Source organism: Pan troglodytes, chromosome 13 (genome assembly GCF_028858775.2).
Source record: "Pan troglodytes isolate AG18354 chromosome 13, NHGRI_mPanTro3-v2.0_pri, whole genome shotgun sequence".
NCBI lineage: Eukaryota > Metazoa > Chordata > Mammalia > Primates > Hominidae > Pan > Pan troglodytes.
In genome coordinates this window covers 121,572,217-121,587,809 of record NC_072411.2, presented here as the reverse complement: position 1 = coordinate 121,587,809, position 15,593 = coordinate 121,572,217, and positions in this window count along the sequence as shown.

Below are 15,593 nucleotides of genomic sequence, written 5' to 3'. Positions count from 1 at the left end.
TTGCAGAGCTTTATACATTTTGAAGCACTTTCACACACGTTGGAGCCTCACAGGTGTAAGCAAATGGGCAGGTATCAAGACTGGGTTTCTTGGCTGTGCACAGTGGCTTACACCTGTAATCCCAGCACTTTGGGAGGCCAAGGCGGGTGGATCATTTGAGATCAGGAGTTCGAGACCAGCCTGGCCAACATGGTGAGACCCTATCTCTACTAAAAATACAAAAATTAGGCTGGGCACGGTGGCTCATGCCTATAATCCCACACTTTGGGAGGCAGGGCAAGGGGATCACCTGAGTTTAGGAGTTCGAGACCAGCCTGGCCAACATGGTGAAATCCCATCTCTACTAAAAATACAAAAATTAGCTGGGCGTAGTGGTGCACACCTGCTATCCCAGCTACTCAGGAGGCTGAGGCAGGAGAATCACTTGCACCCAGGAGGTGGAGGTTGCAGTGAGCTGAGATCACGCCCCTGCACTCCAGCCTGGGCAATAGAGCCAGATTCCATCATAAACAAACAAACAAACAAAAATTAGCCGGGCATGGTGGCGCGCTACTCAGGAGGCTGAGGTAGGAGAATCGCTTGAACCTGGGAGGCGGAGTTGCAGTGAGCCAAGATCACACTATTGCACTGCAGCCTGGGCAACACAGTGAGACTCCATCTCAAAAAAATAAACCAAAAACAACAACAAACTGGGTTTCTCTAAGGAATTGGAACTTGGCCACACCACATCTTCCCCATTTAAACAACCCAGAGAAACTACACAACTAGTTCTTAATGATCCAGATTCTCAGTCATGCTACTGTGGTTGCTCTTTCCCTTATGTTCAAGAATGTAGCTAAAGCCAACGTTAGATCAGTCATACTCATTCGTACCTAGTTCTCATCAAATCAATTAACCCCTGCCACTCATCCGTCTTTTCTTCTTAAGCCTTTCTTTCTCACTCATTTTCAAACATGTATGTAATCATGTGCTTCACTGTGCCTGGCCTTTATGCTGAGTCACATATTTGGTTCCTGCCCTCAAAGACCTTTAAGAGTAGTCAGGGTGGGGTGTGGTGGCTCATTCCCATAATCCCAGCACTTTGGGAGGCTGAGGCAGGCAGATCACTTGAGCCCAGTAGTTTGAGACCAGCCTGGGCAACATGGCAAAAACCCATCTCCACAAAAATACAAAAATTAGCTGGGCATGGTGGCATGCACCTGTAGTTCCAGCTACCTGGGAGGCTGAGGTGGGAGAATCACTTGAGCCCAGGAGGTTGAGGCTGCAGTGAGCCATCATTGTGCCACTACACTCCAGTCTGGGTGACAGAGTGAGGCTGTTTAAAAAAAAAAAGTCAAGAAAGTAAGCCATATAACATAGCATCATTCAGTTATCTACAAGGAGTGAATGCAATGGATGCCCCATCCCGTATCTCCTTGCCTGCATCTCCATTTGCCTGCAGCTGCAGGTGGACAGTTCTTGAACCTGTCAACCTTCCCACCTCATGCCCTGGGATTCTGCTTCTCATCCTGCAGGCTTTCTGCAATGCCAAGGGACTGCCCAGCTGTGCCCCAGGCAGCCCTGAAGCACCTGGGAGGTAATACCCCTAGAGGCAACTCTCAATCAGTTAAGGGCCAAATTTAGTGCAAAAATATCCCAGATTCCACCAGCCCTTAGTGAGAAATGTTCAGTATGATTCTTCAGAGGGTGCCTAGTGAGATTCAGCCTAGTCGCCCACAGTGGTAACCTGTTCAGCAACACACTTAATATTATTGGCTTTTCTTCCTTCTTTGGCTTACTTTCCTTGTCCTTCATCTGTGATTTCTGGAATCATCTCCCACAGGAACCACCTGCACCCAACTTATTCATTCATTCATTCATTTTTGAGACCCAGATCTCGCTCTGTCACCCAGGCTGGAGTACAGTAGTGCAACCATAGCTCACAGCAGCCTCAGTCTCTTGGGATTCTTCCACCTCACTTGAGCCCAAGAGACTGAGGCTGCTGTGAAAAATTGGAAGAATCCAATTCCTCCACCTCACTTGAACCTGAGTAGCTGGTACTACAGATGATCACCACCACACCTAATTTTTTTGGTTTTTAGTAGAGACAAGGTCTCACTATGTTCCCCAGGCTGGTCCCAAACTCTTGAGCTCAAGCAATCCTCCTGCCTTGGCCTCCCAAAGTGCTGGGATTACCAGCATGAGTCACCATGCCCAGCCCAAGTTCTTGTCTCAGTCTGCTCTTGGGTCCACCCAGACCAAGCCTACTATGTGCCAGACACTCTTCTAGGCCCTGGGGATACAGTTGTGAACAAGTCAGAGTATCCACTGCATGGATTTGGTTATAAATCATTGACTAACTGCCTGGGTATAGGGCAGAATCTAAGCAATTTATCTGGCCCACAGAGCATTCAAGTTCTTGTCTCATCAACCTCTTCAAAACTGCAGTGTTTCCCCCATCCTATGTGCACCAGCAATTCAGCCCTATTTGCATTTCCCCAAACATACCCAGCTGTTTTATGCTCCTGGGCCCTTGTATCAGCAGTTCCCTCTGCATATAAGTGTCCCATCCCCAGCACACCTTGTCAGTCTTACCTGAAAAATCTAAATTCTCCTCTGTGGTCCATTCCCTGACCCTCGTAACATCACCCCCATGCCCAGAGCAAAGTTGCAGAGGCTGGAAAAGGAAAACCTATAGGGGACATTAAATAATCTGATAATTCTGGGACATGGTGAATGGGTAGGAAAGATGGGGAGTTTTTAGAAAGGAAGGCAGGTTCAGTTCCTATTGCAGAGGACCAGGTTATCTGATTTGGGTAGTATCTGATAGGTAATGAGGAGACACTAAATGTTTTTGAGCAAGAGAACACAATGAAAGTTGTGCTTAAGCATAGCCTTACATTTCTGTTTAAGGATGGATTAGAGAGCAGGAGAAAGTGGAAACGTTTTAGAAAGACTGCTGCAATGGTGGGGGTGTCCCATACACGACCTGAATGGACTGAAAGAGGACATGTATGAGAGATATTTTGAAGGATGAGTTAATAAGCCTTTGTAACTGTTACAGGTTGAATTCTGTCCCCCCACCAAAAAAAAAAAAAAAAAAAAAAATCGTATGTTGAAGTCCTAATCCCCAGTACTTCCAAATGTGATGTTATTTGGAAATAGGGTTGTTGCAGATGTGGTTAGTTAAGATGAGGTCATTAGGACGGACTCTAATACCAATCACGGTATCCTTATAAAAAGAGGAAATACACAGTGGCCAGTGCTTGTAGTCCCAGCTACTCAAAGGCTGAGGTGAGATAATCGCTTGAGCACAGGAGTTTGAGACCATCCTAGGCAGCAGAGGGAGACCCAATCTCAAAAAAAGCAGGGGCAGGATTTGAAGACAGCCATAGCTAGAGCAAAGATGATGTGAAAAGATAAAGGGAGATGGAAGCCATCTACAAGGCAAGGAGAGAGTTCTGAAACAGATTCTCCCTCACAGCTCTCAGAGGGTATCAACCCTGCCAACAGCTTGGTTTCAGATTTCTAGCCTCCAGAGCTGTGAGACCATAAATTTCTGTTGTTTAAGCCACCCAGTCTATGGTACTTTGTTACAGCAGCCCTAGCAAACTACTACAGATGACTGGGCTTTGTTGAGAGAGGAGGCTTACCTGAATTTAGAGATTTTGTGACTGAGGGAATAAAAGTGCCATTCACAGAATACGAATATCTGGAGAATTAGTTGGAGAAGGAAAATTGATTTACTCTTAAGAGTTAAAGCTGGGAGCTCATTTAAGGACATCACACAGTTGTGTCCTCCGGTCTCTTTCCTACTTCCTTACCTTTTCTTTGGATGTCTCATCATTTTTGTCAACACATGCTGTAATATCTTCTATATTTTTTCCTGAATTTCTGCTTCTAGTAATGATGCACTAGGTCATTACCTCAAGCCTTTTGGATGTCTGATCATTTTCATCAATACATGTTGTTATGTCTCCTATATTTATTTTTTCCTCAATTTCTGCTTCTGGTAATAATGCACTAGGTCATTACCTCAAGCTCATACTCCTCAGGCCCCTGCTGAAGACAACTTGTCTTAGACTGATTCCTCCCAAAGTCAAACTGTGAAATAAGGGCTTGTATAGAGGTTGTTTAGTTTGGGAAGATATCACAAGATCAAGAGTGGGAGAATGAAAAGAGCGAAACAGGAGGGCTTGGAAAGCTAATTTAAGGGTGCAAGAATGAGTTGTAGGCCACTGGGAATCAGTTCTTCTGGGGACTCTTTAAGCATCAGGTACAAGATATACCCTACAATTGTCCTTCGGAAAGAGAAATATTTATCTTCTAGTTTCCATCCGCCATTGGATCAAGAGTTGACCTATGGGATGTTAATTTCCTCATACTTCCAGGTTTTTCATGGATGAGAATGACTGAACAGATTCCCAGGAGTGCCTAATGCTGTTGTAGCAGAGCAGACGCAAATCAAAAACAAGAGATATTTAGTGCAGGTGAGGCAGGTGCTGTCAAATGATTTAGTGCAGGTGGCTGCAGCAATGGCTGGAGTTAAAAGATAACTCAGGCCAGGAAAGGTGGCTTACACCTGTAATCCCAGCAATTTGGGAGCCCGAGGCAGGCAGATTGCTTGAGCTCAGGAGTTTGAGACCAGCCTGGGAAACATAGCAAAATCACATTTCAAAAAAATATGTAAAAATTAGCTAGGCGTGGTGGTGCGTGCCTGTAGTCCTAGCTACTTGGGAGGCTGAAGTAAGAATTACCTGAGCCCAGGAGTTCAAGGTTGCAGTGAGCTGAAATTACAGCACTGCATTCCAGCCTGGGCAACAGGGTGAAATCCTACCTCAAAAAAAAATGTGGGTGAAAAATTACCAAAATCTTTTTTAAACCATCAAGGAGCGAGCAAGAGAGTGAGGAGAAACTGACACAGAAAAAGATCCAAGAAAGGAACAGAATCCAGAGATAGTAGATCCAATGTTCAGGGTTGCAATGGAGAAATTTTCCATTCTTAGGAGGTAGATGACCAGCCCGGGCAATGCAGTGAGACCTCGTCTTAACAAAAAATAAAATTAGTGGGGCAGGGCAGCACACACTGGTAGTCTTAGCTACTTGAGAGGCTGAGGCAGGAACACTGATTGAGCCTGGTAGGTCGAGCCTGCAAGTAAGCCAAGGTTGCACCACTGCACTCCAGCCTGGGTGACAGAGCAAGACCCTCTCTCGGCAGTGGCGGGGAAAAAGCCGAGAAAAGACTGATTTAGACAGCCTGTGGAGCTAGAGGAGTAGATGTTAGAATCCAGGGCTTGTGAAAGGAAGAATTCTAGTAAACTTCTCCGTGTTTTGGCCTGGGAACAAGAAACAAACTCCAAGCATAAAGATAAAAAAGTAAAATTGGCTGGGCATGGTGGTGCATGCCTGTAATCCCAGCTACTCTGGGAGGCCAAGGCAGAAGAATCACTTGAACCCAGGAGGTGGAGGTTGCAGTAAGCTGAGATCGTGCCATTGCACTCCAGCCTGGGCAATAAGAGTGAAACTCTGTCTCAAAAAATAAATAAATACATAAATAAATACATAAAAAAGTAGTAACCTTGCTCAGTCTGCAGTATGGCTCTGAAATTGGATTAAGGTTATATTAGATTGCTAGTGCTTTCAGGCACCTGCAGACATAAATGAAAATCCATCAAAACTTTAAATTATTTCTACAGATAATTTTCCAAATACTATGCTCTGCACAATAGATAACAAAAACAGACTCACAGTGATTTCAATGAAAAACATTGGTTCCAACATAAAACATCTGTGCTTGCTATGTTCAAACCTACAAAGACCAAACTATAATTTTTGACAGGAAACCAGAAACCACAGAGAGTAAGTTTTTTGTTTTTTTTTTTTTTTGAGATGGAGTCTAGCTCTGTTGCCCACGCTGGAGTGCAGTGTCCAGGCATGGTGGCGTATGCCTGTAATCCCAACACTCTGGAAGGCCGAGGCGGGTGGACCACCTGAGGTCAGGAGTTCGAGACCAGCCTGGCCAACATGGTGAAACCCCCATCTCTATTAAAAAATAGAAAAATTAGGCTGGGCATGGTGGCTCACACCTATAATCCCAGCACTTTGGGAGGCCAAGGCATGCAGATCACCTGAGGTCAGGAGTTCAAGACCAGCCTGACCAACATGGAGAAACCCTGTCTCTACTAAAAATACAAAATTATCCAGGCATGGTGGCGCAAGCCTGTAATCCCAGCTACTCGGGAAGCTGAGGCAGGAGAATCGCTTGAACCCAGGAGGCAGAGGTTGCGGTGAGCCGAGATCACGCCATTGTACTCCAGCCTGGGCAACAAGAGCGAAACTCCGTCTCAAAAAAAAAACAAATACAAAAACAAAAATTAGCTGGGTGTGGTGGCTCATACCTGTAGTCCCAGCTACTCAAGAGGCTAAGGCACGAGAATCACTTGAACCCAGGAAGCGGAGGTTGCAGTGAGCCGAGATTGCACCACTGCAATCCAGCCTGGGCAACAGAGTGAGACTTGGTCTCAAAAAAAAAAAAGTTTTTTAAAAGAACTAAATATGCCAAAATACATGTGGCAAAAACTAATCGGACTTAAAGGAGAAATAGAAAAATTCACTTTTATGGTTGGAGATGTCAACACCACTCTATCAGTAATAGATGAAGCAAGCAGAAAATCTATAAGGCTATAAATGATCTGAACAGAACTGTGAATCAACTTGACCTAATTGACATGTAGAATACACCGTCCCAAAACTGCAAAATAACATTCTTTTTCTTCTAGAGACAGGGTCTCACTATGTCACCCAGGCTGGGGTCCAGTTGTGTGATCATAGCTCACTACAGCCTTGAACTCCTGGGCTCAAAAGATCCTCCTGCCTCAGCCTCCTGAGTAACTAGGAGTGTGCCACCATGCCTGGATAATTTTTAAATTTTTGTAAAGATGGGGTCTAGGTATGTTGCCCAGGTTGGTCTTGAACTCCTGGCCTCAAGTGGTCCTTCTGCCTCAGTCTTCCAAATTGCTGAGATTATAAGCATGAACCACTGCTTCCAGCCAAAATATAGTCTTCTCAAGCTCACAAATTTTCACCAAGACAGACCACCATAAAAACACACCTTTACAAATTTACTTATTTTTATTTTTTATTTATTTTTTTTGAGATGGAGTCTCACTCTGTTGCCCAGGCTGGAGTGCAGTGGCACGATCTCGGCTCACTGCAAGCTCTGCCTCCTGGGCTCACACCATTCTCCTGCCTCAGCCTCCCGAGTAGCTGAGACTACAGGCACCTGCCACCACGCCCGGCTAATTTTTTGTATTTTTTAGTAGAGACGGGGTTTCACCGTGTTAGCCAGGATGGTCTCGATCGCCTGACCTCGTGATCCGCCTGCCTCAGCCACCCAAAGTGCTGGGATTACAGGCGTGAGCCACCGCGCCTGGCCATTACAAATTTAAAAGAATAGGAATTATACAAAATATGTTCTCCAACCACAATGGAATTAAAGTAGAAGTCAGTAACAAAAAGACAGCTCAAATATCTGAAATCCTCAAGTATCTGAAAAACAACACCCTTCTAAATAACCCGTGGGTCAAAGAAGTTGAGACATTTTATTTCATTTTATTTTTATTTCTCTTTTTGAGACAGTCTTGTTCAGTCACCCAGGCTGGAGTGCAGTAGTACAATTTTGACCCACTGCAACCTCCACTTCACCTCCCGAGTTCAAGCGATTCTTGTGCCTCAGCCACCTGAGTAGCTGGGATTACAGGCATGTGCCACCACGCCCAATTAATTTTTGTGTTTTTAGTAGAGATGGGGTTTTGCCATGTTGGCCAGGCTGGTCTCAAACTCCTGACCTCGAGTGATCTGCCAGCCTCAGCCTCCCAAAGTGCTTGGATTACAGGTGTGAGCCACTGTGCCCCACCCCAAGAGAAATTTTTAAATTAGACAAAAATGAAAATACAAATTATCACAATTTGTGGGATGCAGTAAAAGCACTGCTTAACGGGAAGTGTATAGTGATGAATGCATATATTAGAAAATCAGAATGATCTAAAATCAATGACACTGGCCTGGTGCAGTGGCTTATACCTGTAATACCAACACTTTGGGAGGCTTAAGTGGGAGGATCACTTGAGGCCAGGAGTTCAAGACCAGCCTTGTCAACATAGTAACACCTAGTTTCTTAAAAAAAAAAAAAAAGAAAGAAAGAAAAATAGCGGGGCTTAGTGGCACACACCTGTAGTCCCAGCTATGCAGAAGGATTGCTTTATTGAGCCCAGGAGTTTGAGGCTGAAATGAGCCATAATCACATCACTGTGCTCCATTGTCAGCAACAGAGAAAGGCCCTGTCCCAAAAAAATACAGGCGTTGGCTGGGTGCAGTGGCTCATGCCTGCAACCCCAGCACTTTTGGAGGCCGAGGTGGGCGGATCACTTGAGGTCAGGAGTTCAAAACCAGCCTGGCCAACATGGTGAAACCCCATCTCTACTAAAAATACAAAAAAATTAGCCAGGCGTGGTGGTGTGGGCCTTAAATCCCAGCTACCGGGAAGCTGAGGCAGGTGAGTTGCTTGAACCGGGAGGCGGAGGTTGCAGTGAGCCAAGATTGTACCACTGCTCTCCAGCCTGGGCTGGAGAGTAAGACTCCATCTCAAAAATAATAATAATAATAATAATAAAATATGGGCATGGTGGTTCATGCCTGTAATCCCAGCACTTTGGGAAGCCGAGATGGAAGGATCACTTGAGACCAGGAATTCGAGACCTGGTTAACATAGTGATACCTCATCTCTTTTAAAAAAAAAAAAAAATTATTATCATTAATTATTAAATAAAATCAATAAACTAAGTTTACATTTTAGGAAACTAAAGAAACAATAATTTAAGCCTAAAGCAAGTGGAGGAAAATGAATAATAAAAATCAGGGTAGAAACCAATAAAATTTACAACAGGGAAATAATAGAAAAAAATCAATGAAACTCAAAAGCTGGTTCTTTGAGAAAAAAAAAAAGAATCAAATAGAAATTCTAAAACTTAAAAATACAAGAACCACCTGTAATTCCAGCACTTTGAGAGGCCAAGGTGGGTGGATCATGAGGTCAGGAGATTGAGACTATCCTGACTAACGCCGTGAAACCCTGTCTCTACTAAAAACACAAAAAATTAGCAGGGTGTGGTGGCGGGCACCTGTAGTCCCAGCTACTTGGGAGGCTGAGGCAGGAGAATGCCATGAACCCAGGAGGTGGAGCTTGCAGTGAGCCGAGATCGTGCCACTGCACTCCAGCCTGGGCAACAGAGTGAGACTCCATCTCAAAAAAATAAAAATACAAGAACTAAAATTTGTAATTCATTAATGGGCTTAACTACTGAAAGAGAATTGGTACCAGAAGATAGGTAACATTTCAACCGCTTAGTATATTCCTAATGGAAATGAGCACTATTTTCAAACTCACACACACACAATACACACTAAACAATATGCAAAAATGTTCTTAGTAATCTTATACAATAATCTCCAAACTGGAAATCACCCCAAAGTCCATCAATCAGTGGGTAAACGGTGGTATATTCATATAAGGAAATATTAAACTATACACCAATAGACACAGCAACATATATAAATGTCATAGACACAAAAGAGTACACACTTTTTAAACCAAGTTCAAAAAGTAGCAAAGCTAATCTGATTGACATCAGCATAGTGCTATGTAGGGGTATACTGACTGGTTAGGAGCATGAGGGATACTTCTGGGATGCTGGAAATAGCCTACATATTGATCTAGGTGGTGGTTACAGGGTTTTATGTACATGCTATGTGTATATAATTAGAGCTGTAAACGTTAAGTTTGTATACTGAATGTAAATTGGACTTCAATAATAAATCATATCTACCTGCCTTAACAATAACAGAACCTTTCAAAATTAAAATGTGAAAGATGAATAAAAGATGTTTTTGAAAAGATGGATGGTTTGCTTTACCTGATATCAAGACTTAGTATGAAGCCACAGTATTTAAGAAAGTGTGCTATTGATGTAAAGACAGTCAGGTGGATCTAGAAGACAAAATAAACCAGCTTGGGCAACATGGTGAAACTCCATCTCTACAGAAAGTACAAAAATTAGCTGGGCATGGTGGTGCACACCTGTAGTCTCAGCTACTCGGGAGAGGCCGAGGTGGAAGGATCAGTTGGGCCCAAATGGTCGAGGCTGCAGTGAGCCATTACCATGCCACTGCACTCCAGCCTGGACAACAAAGCAAGACCCTGTCTCAAAAACAAAACAAAAATAAAGAGCTCAGAAATAGACCCACAATGATGTGGACACTTGATTTATAGATTTATATTAAAGATGGCACTACAGAGAGGAGAGGGTAGTATTTTCAATAAAGAGTACAGAGCCGGGCGTGGTGGCTCACGCCTGTAATCCCAGCACTTTGGGAGGCCGAGGCAGGCGGATCACAAGGTCAGGAGATCGAGACCATCCTGGCTAACACGGTGAAACCCCGTCTCTACGAAAAATACAAAAAATTAGCCAGGCGTGGTGGCGGGCGCCTGTAGTCCCAGCTACTCGGGAGGCTGAGGCAGGAGAATGGCGTGAACCCGGGAGGTGGAGCTTGCAGTGAGCCGAGATCACGCCACTGCACTCCAGCCTGGGCGACAGAGCAAGACTCCGTCTCAAAAAAATAAAAAATAAAATAAAAATTAAAAAGTACAGAAACAATTAGGTGTCTTTGTAGAAGAAAAACTCACCTTTACCCGTAGCTTACAGCATACACAAAAATGGAATCTAATGGATTATACGCCAAGGATTCAACAAGAATTTAAAAGATAGTGTAAGAATAACCTCATGACCTCAAAATTAAAGGTCATGAAGTTTTCTTAAAGAGGGAACAAAGGTGCTAGAAAATTAAGGAAAAGATAGTACATTTGACCCATTAAATTAAGAATACCTCATCATCAAAAGATACCATTAGGAGAGTGAAAAAGGAAACCACAGATTGGAGAATATATTTCCTACTTATATGCCTACAAAAAGCTGGTATCCAGAATATATAAACAATCCTGCAAATCAGTAAGACAAATATTTTTTAAACCCAATAAAAAATTGGCAAGACACTTGAACAGGTACTTTAAAACATGATCTTCAAATAATCTATAAACTCATAAAAGGTATTCAACATCGGCAGGGCACGGTGGCTCATGTCTGTAATCCCAGCATTTTGGGAGGCCGAGACGGGTGCATCACCTGAGGTCAGAAGCTCGACACCGGTCTGGCCAACATAGTGAAACCTCGTCTCTACTGAAAATACAAAAAATTAGCCGAGTGTGGTGGTGTGCGCCTGTAATCCCAGCTAGTTGGGAGACTGAGGCAGGAGAATCGCGTGAACCCAGGAGGCGGAGATTGCTGTGAGACGAGATCACGCCATTGCACTCCAGCCTGGGTAACAGTGCGAGGCTCCATCTCAAAAAAAAAAAAAAAAAAAGCATTCAACATCATGAGTCATCAAATAAATGCAAATTTAAACCACAAAATAACATTCCAACAGGATTGGTACATTTTTTAGAAACTTACAATACCAGGTCTGGCAACAATATGGACTAACTAACTAAAGCTCCATACTGCTGGCCTGAGTATAAATTGGTAACATTTATTTTTTTTACTTTATTTTATTTTATTCTATTTTAACAGTCTCATTCTGCTACCCAGGCTGGACTGCAGTGGCGCAATCTCGGCTCACCTCAACTCTGCCTCCCAGGTTCAAGTGATTCTCCTGCCTCGGCTTCCTGAGTAGCTAGGATTACAGGTGCACGCCGCTACGACTGGCTAATTTTTGTATTTTTAGTAGAAACCGGGTTTCACCATGTTAGCTAGGTCAGCCAATTGGTAAAATTAACTTAGAAAACACTTTTATATTAGCCATTAAAGTTGAACATATACTTACTATGGCCCATCAATTTAACTCCCAGGTGTACCGTGGTTCTTAAATTTCAGCATGCATTAGAATCACCTGGAGGGATTGTTAAAATCAGAGAGTCACATTCACAGTTGTTGCTTCAATAGTTCAGGAACCCAAGAATTTGCATTTCTAAGAAATTTTCAGATACTGATACTGCTGGTCCAGAGACCACAGTTCGAGAACTACTAGCTTAGAGAAATGCACACATATGTACACTAGAGGCGTGTGTACAGGAATATTCATAATAGCAGCTGGGCACGGTGGCTGACGCCTGTCATCCCAGCATTTTGGGAGGCCAAGGCAGGAGGATCACGAGGTCAAAAGTTAGAGACCAACCTGACCAACATTGTGAAGCCCCCTCTCCTAAAAATACAAAAATTCGTCAGGCCTGGTGGCATATACCTGTAATCCCAACTACTGGGGAGGCTGATGCAGGAGAATCACTTAAACCCGAGAGACAGAGGTTGCAGTGAGCCAAGATTGTGCCACTAGCACTCCAGCCTGAGTGACAGTGAGACTCCGTCTCAAAAAAAAAAAAAATTCATAATAGTGTGTCCAGAATTGGTGGGTTCTCAGCCTCACTGACTTCAAGAATGAAGTGCCGGACCCTCGCAGTGAGTATTACAGTTGTTAAAGGCAGCGTGTCTGGAGTTTGTTTCATTCTGATGTTCAGATGTGTTCCGAGTTTCTTCCTTCCGGTGGGTTCTTGGTCTCGCTGAGCTCAGGAGTGAAACTGCAGACCTTCGCAGTGAGTGTTACAGCTCTTAAGGTGGCGCGTCTAGACTTGCTCGTTCCTCCCAGTGGGTGTGTAGTCTCGCTGAGCTTCAGGAGCGAAGCTGCAGACTGCCATCGTAAGTGTTACAGCTCACGAAAGCAGTGTGGACCCAACAAGTAAGCAGTAGTAACTTAATACAAAGAGCAAAAAAACAAACCCTCCACCATGTGGAAGGGGACCCGAGTGAGTCCCTACTGCCTGCGGGGCAGCCTGCTTTTATTCTTTATCTGGCCCCACCCATATCCTGACGAGTGGTCCATTTTAGAGAGAGCTGATTGGTCTGTTTTACAGAGAGCTGATTGGTCCATTTTGACAGGGTGCTGATTGGTGCATTTACAATCCCTGAGCTAGACACGAAAGTTCTCCACCTCCCCACCAGATTAGCTAGATACAGAGTGTCGATTGGTGCATTCACAAACCCTGAGCTAGACACAGGGTGCTGATTGGTGTGTTTACAAACCTTGAGCTAGATACAGAGTGCCAATTGGTGTATTTACAATCCATTAGCTAGACATAAAAGTTCTCCAAGTCCCCACCAGACTCAGGAGGCCAGCTGGCTTCACCCAGTGGATCCCACACCGGGGCCGCAGGTGGAGCTGCCTGCCAGTCCCGAGCCATGTGCCCGCACTCCTCAGCCTTTGGGTGGTCGATGGGACTGGGCGCCGTGAAGAAGGGGGCGGCGCTCGTCAGAGAGGCTAGGGCCGTGCAGGAGCCTACAGCGGAGGGGAGACTCAGGCCTGGTGGGCTGCAGGTCCCGAGCCCTGCCCCGCGGGGAGGCAGCTAAGGCCCGGAGAGAAGTCGAGCACAGCAGCTGCTGACCCAGGTGCTAAGCCCCTCACTGCCCGGGGCCGGCAGGGCTGGCCGGCCGCTCCGAGTGCGGGGCCCGCCGAGCCCAAGCCCACCCGGAACTCGTGCTAGCCCGCAAGTGCCGCGCGCAGCCCCGGTTCCCGCCCGCGCCTCTCCCTCCACACCTCCCCGCAATCTGAGGTAGCCGGCTCCGGCCTTGGCCAGCCCGGGAAGGGGCTGCCACAGTGCAGCGGCGGGCTGAAGGGCTCCTCAAGCGCGGCCAGAGTGGGCGCCAAGGCCAAGGAGGCGCCGAGAGCGAGCGAGGGCTGTGAGGGCTGCCAGCATGCTGTCGCCTCTCAATAGCATTATGCATAATAATACCAAACCTGAAACAACCCAAATGTCCATCAGCAGAAAAATGGATAAAAAAAAATTTTTTTTTTTTTTTGATACGGAGTCTCTCTCTATTACCCAGGCTGGAGTGCAATAGCGCAATCTCGGCTCACTGCAACCCCCACCTCTCAGGGTCAAGCAATTCAGCTGCCTCAGCCTCCCGAGTAGCTGGGATTACAGGCATGAGCCACCACACCTGGCTGGGACTACAGGTACGTGTTACCACGCCCAGCTAATTTTTGTATTTTTTGTAGAGACAAGGATTCGTCATGTTGCCCGGGCTGGTCTCAATCTCCTGGGCTCACGTGATCCTTCTGCCTCGGCCTCCCAAAGTGCTGGGATCACAGGCATGAGCCATTGTGCTTGGCCTCTACAAAAAAAAAAAAAAAAAAAATTAGCCGGGCATGGTTGCTCACAATGGTAGCTACTCAGGAGGCTGGGGCAGAAGGATTGCTTGAGCCCAGGAGTTGAAGGCTGCAGTGAGCTATGATCTTGTCACTGCACTCCAGACTGGGTGATAGAGTGAGACCCTGACTCTAAATAAATAAATAAATGTTTAAAAATGTATTAGTCACTGTTAGAGGTCACTACACTACACAGACTCATTATTTTGCAGAAGGGTAAAGAGAAAAAGCTGAGAATATATGTTACCTTTCCAGTTGGAATTGCATTTTAGTGTAAACTAAACCCAGTTGATGAGAGAAAGCCCTTCTTTACAAAGTAAAATAAGCGATAAATGTGAATTGAATGATAGGATTATAAAAATCACCATTTTGCAACCTCTAATGAAATCATTTAGTCAAGGATGGATCACCAGTGAATAGTGAAACCATTAGGTGAAAAGTTGATGAGGAACTAGATAGTCTCACAGTGCCAAAGTATCATCCAAGGATTGCATGCTGGTCACATTAGAAAACCACAGCTTTACATACAGAGATCTGGCTGTCTCTACCTTAAACCAGTGATCAATTTTAACATCACTAATAGAACAGTCAGACATCATGTACTTCCTGAAATGATGCAATGAGAGGCATTTTGCTTTAAAAATTCTTTAATTTGATACAGTCAATACTTCATATATAACTTCTAGTTTACAGGAAATACAGGTGATATACAGGTTATACACTGGAGAAATACAGGGAAATAACAACACGAAGAAAAAAATCAGATAAACCCAGAAGAAGAGTTCTAAAGAAAAATTGACCTGGTCTATCAACATGACAATGTCAAAAATGGGGGAGGGGAGAGAGGAGATGGTGTCTATGCTAATTTACAGAGATTAAGAAACATAACAAAGGCCGTGGTTGTTCTTAATTGACTGTTATTTTGAACAAAACACCTGAAAAGAAAAGGCATTTTGGGGGAAACAATCTGAGAAATTTGAATCTGAACTGAGCATTAAATTATATTAAGGAATGCCCGGGCGAGGTGGCTCACGCCTGTAATCCTAGCACTTTGGGAGGCCGAGGTGGGTGCATCACGAGGTCAGGAGATCGAGACCATCTTGGTTAACACGGTGAAACCCCGTCTCTACTAAAAATACAAAAAATTAGCCGGGTGCGGTGGCAGGCACCTGTAATCCCAGCTACTCAGGAGGCTGAGGCAGGAGAATGGCGTGAACCTGGGAGGGGGAGCTTGCAGTGAGCCGAGATAGTGCCACTGCAGTCTGGCCTGGGCAAAAGAGCGCAAGACTCCTTCTCAAAAAAATAAA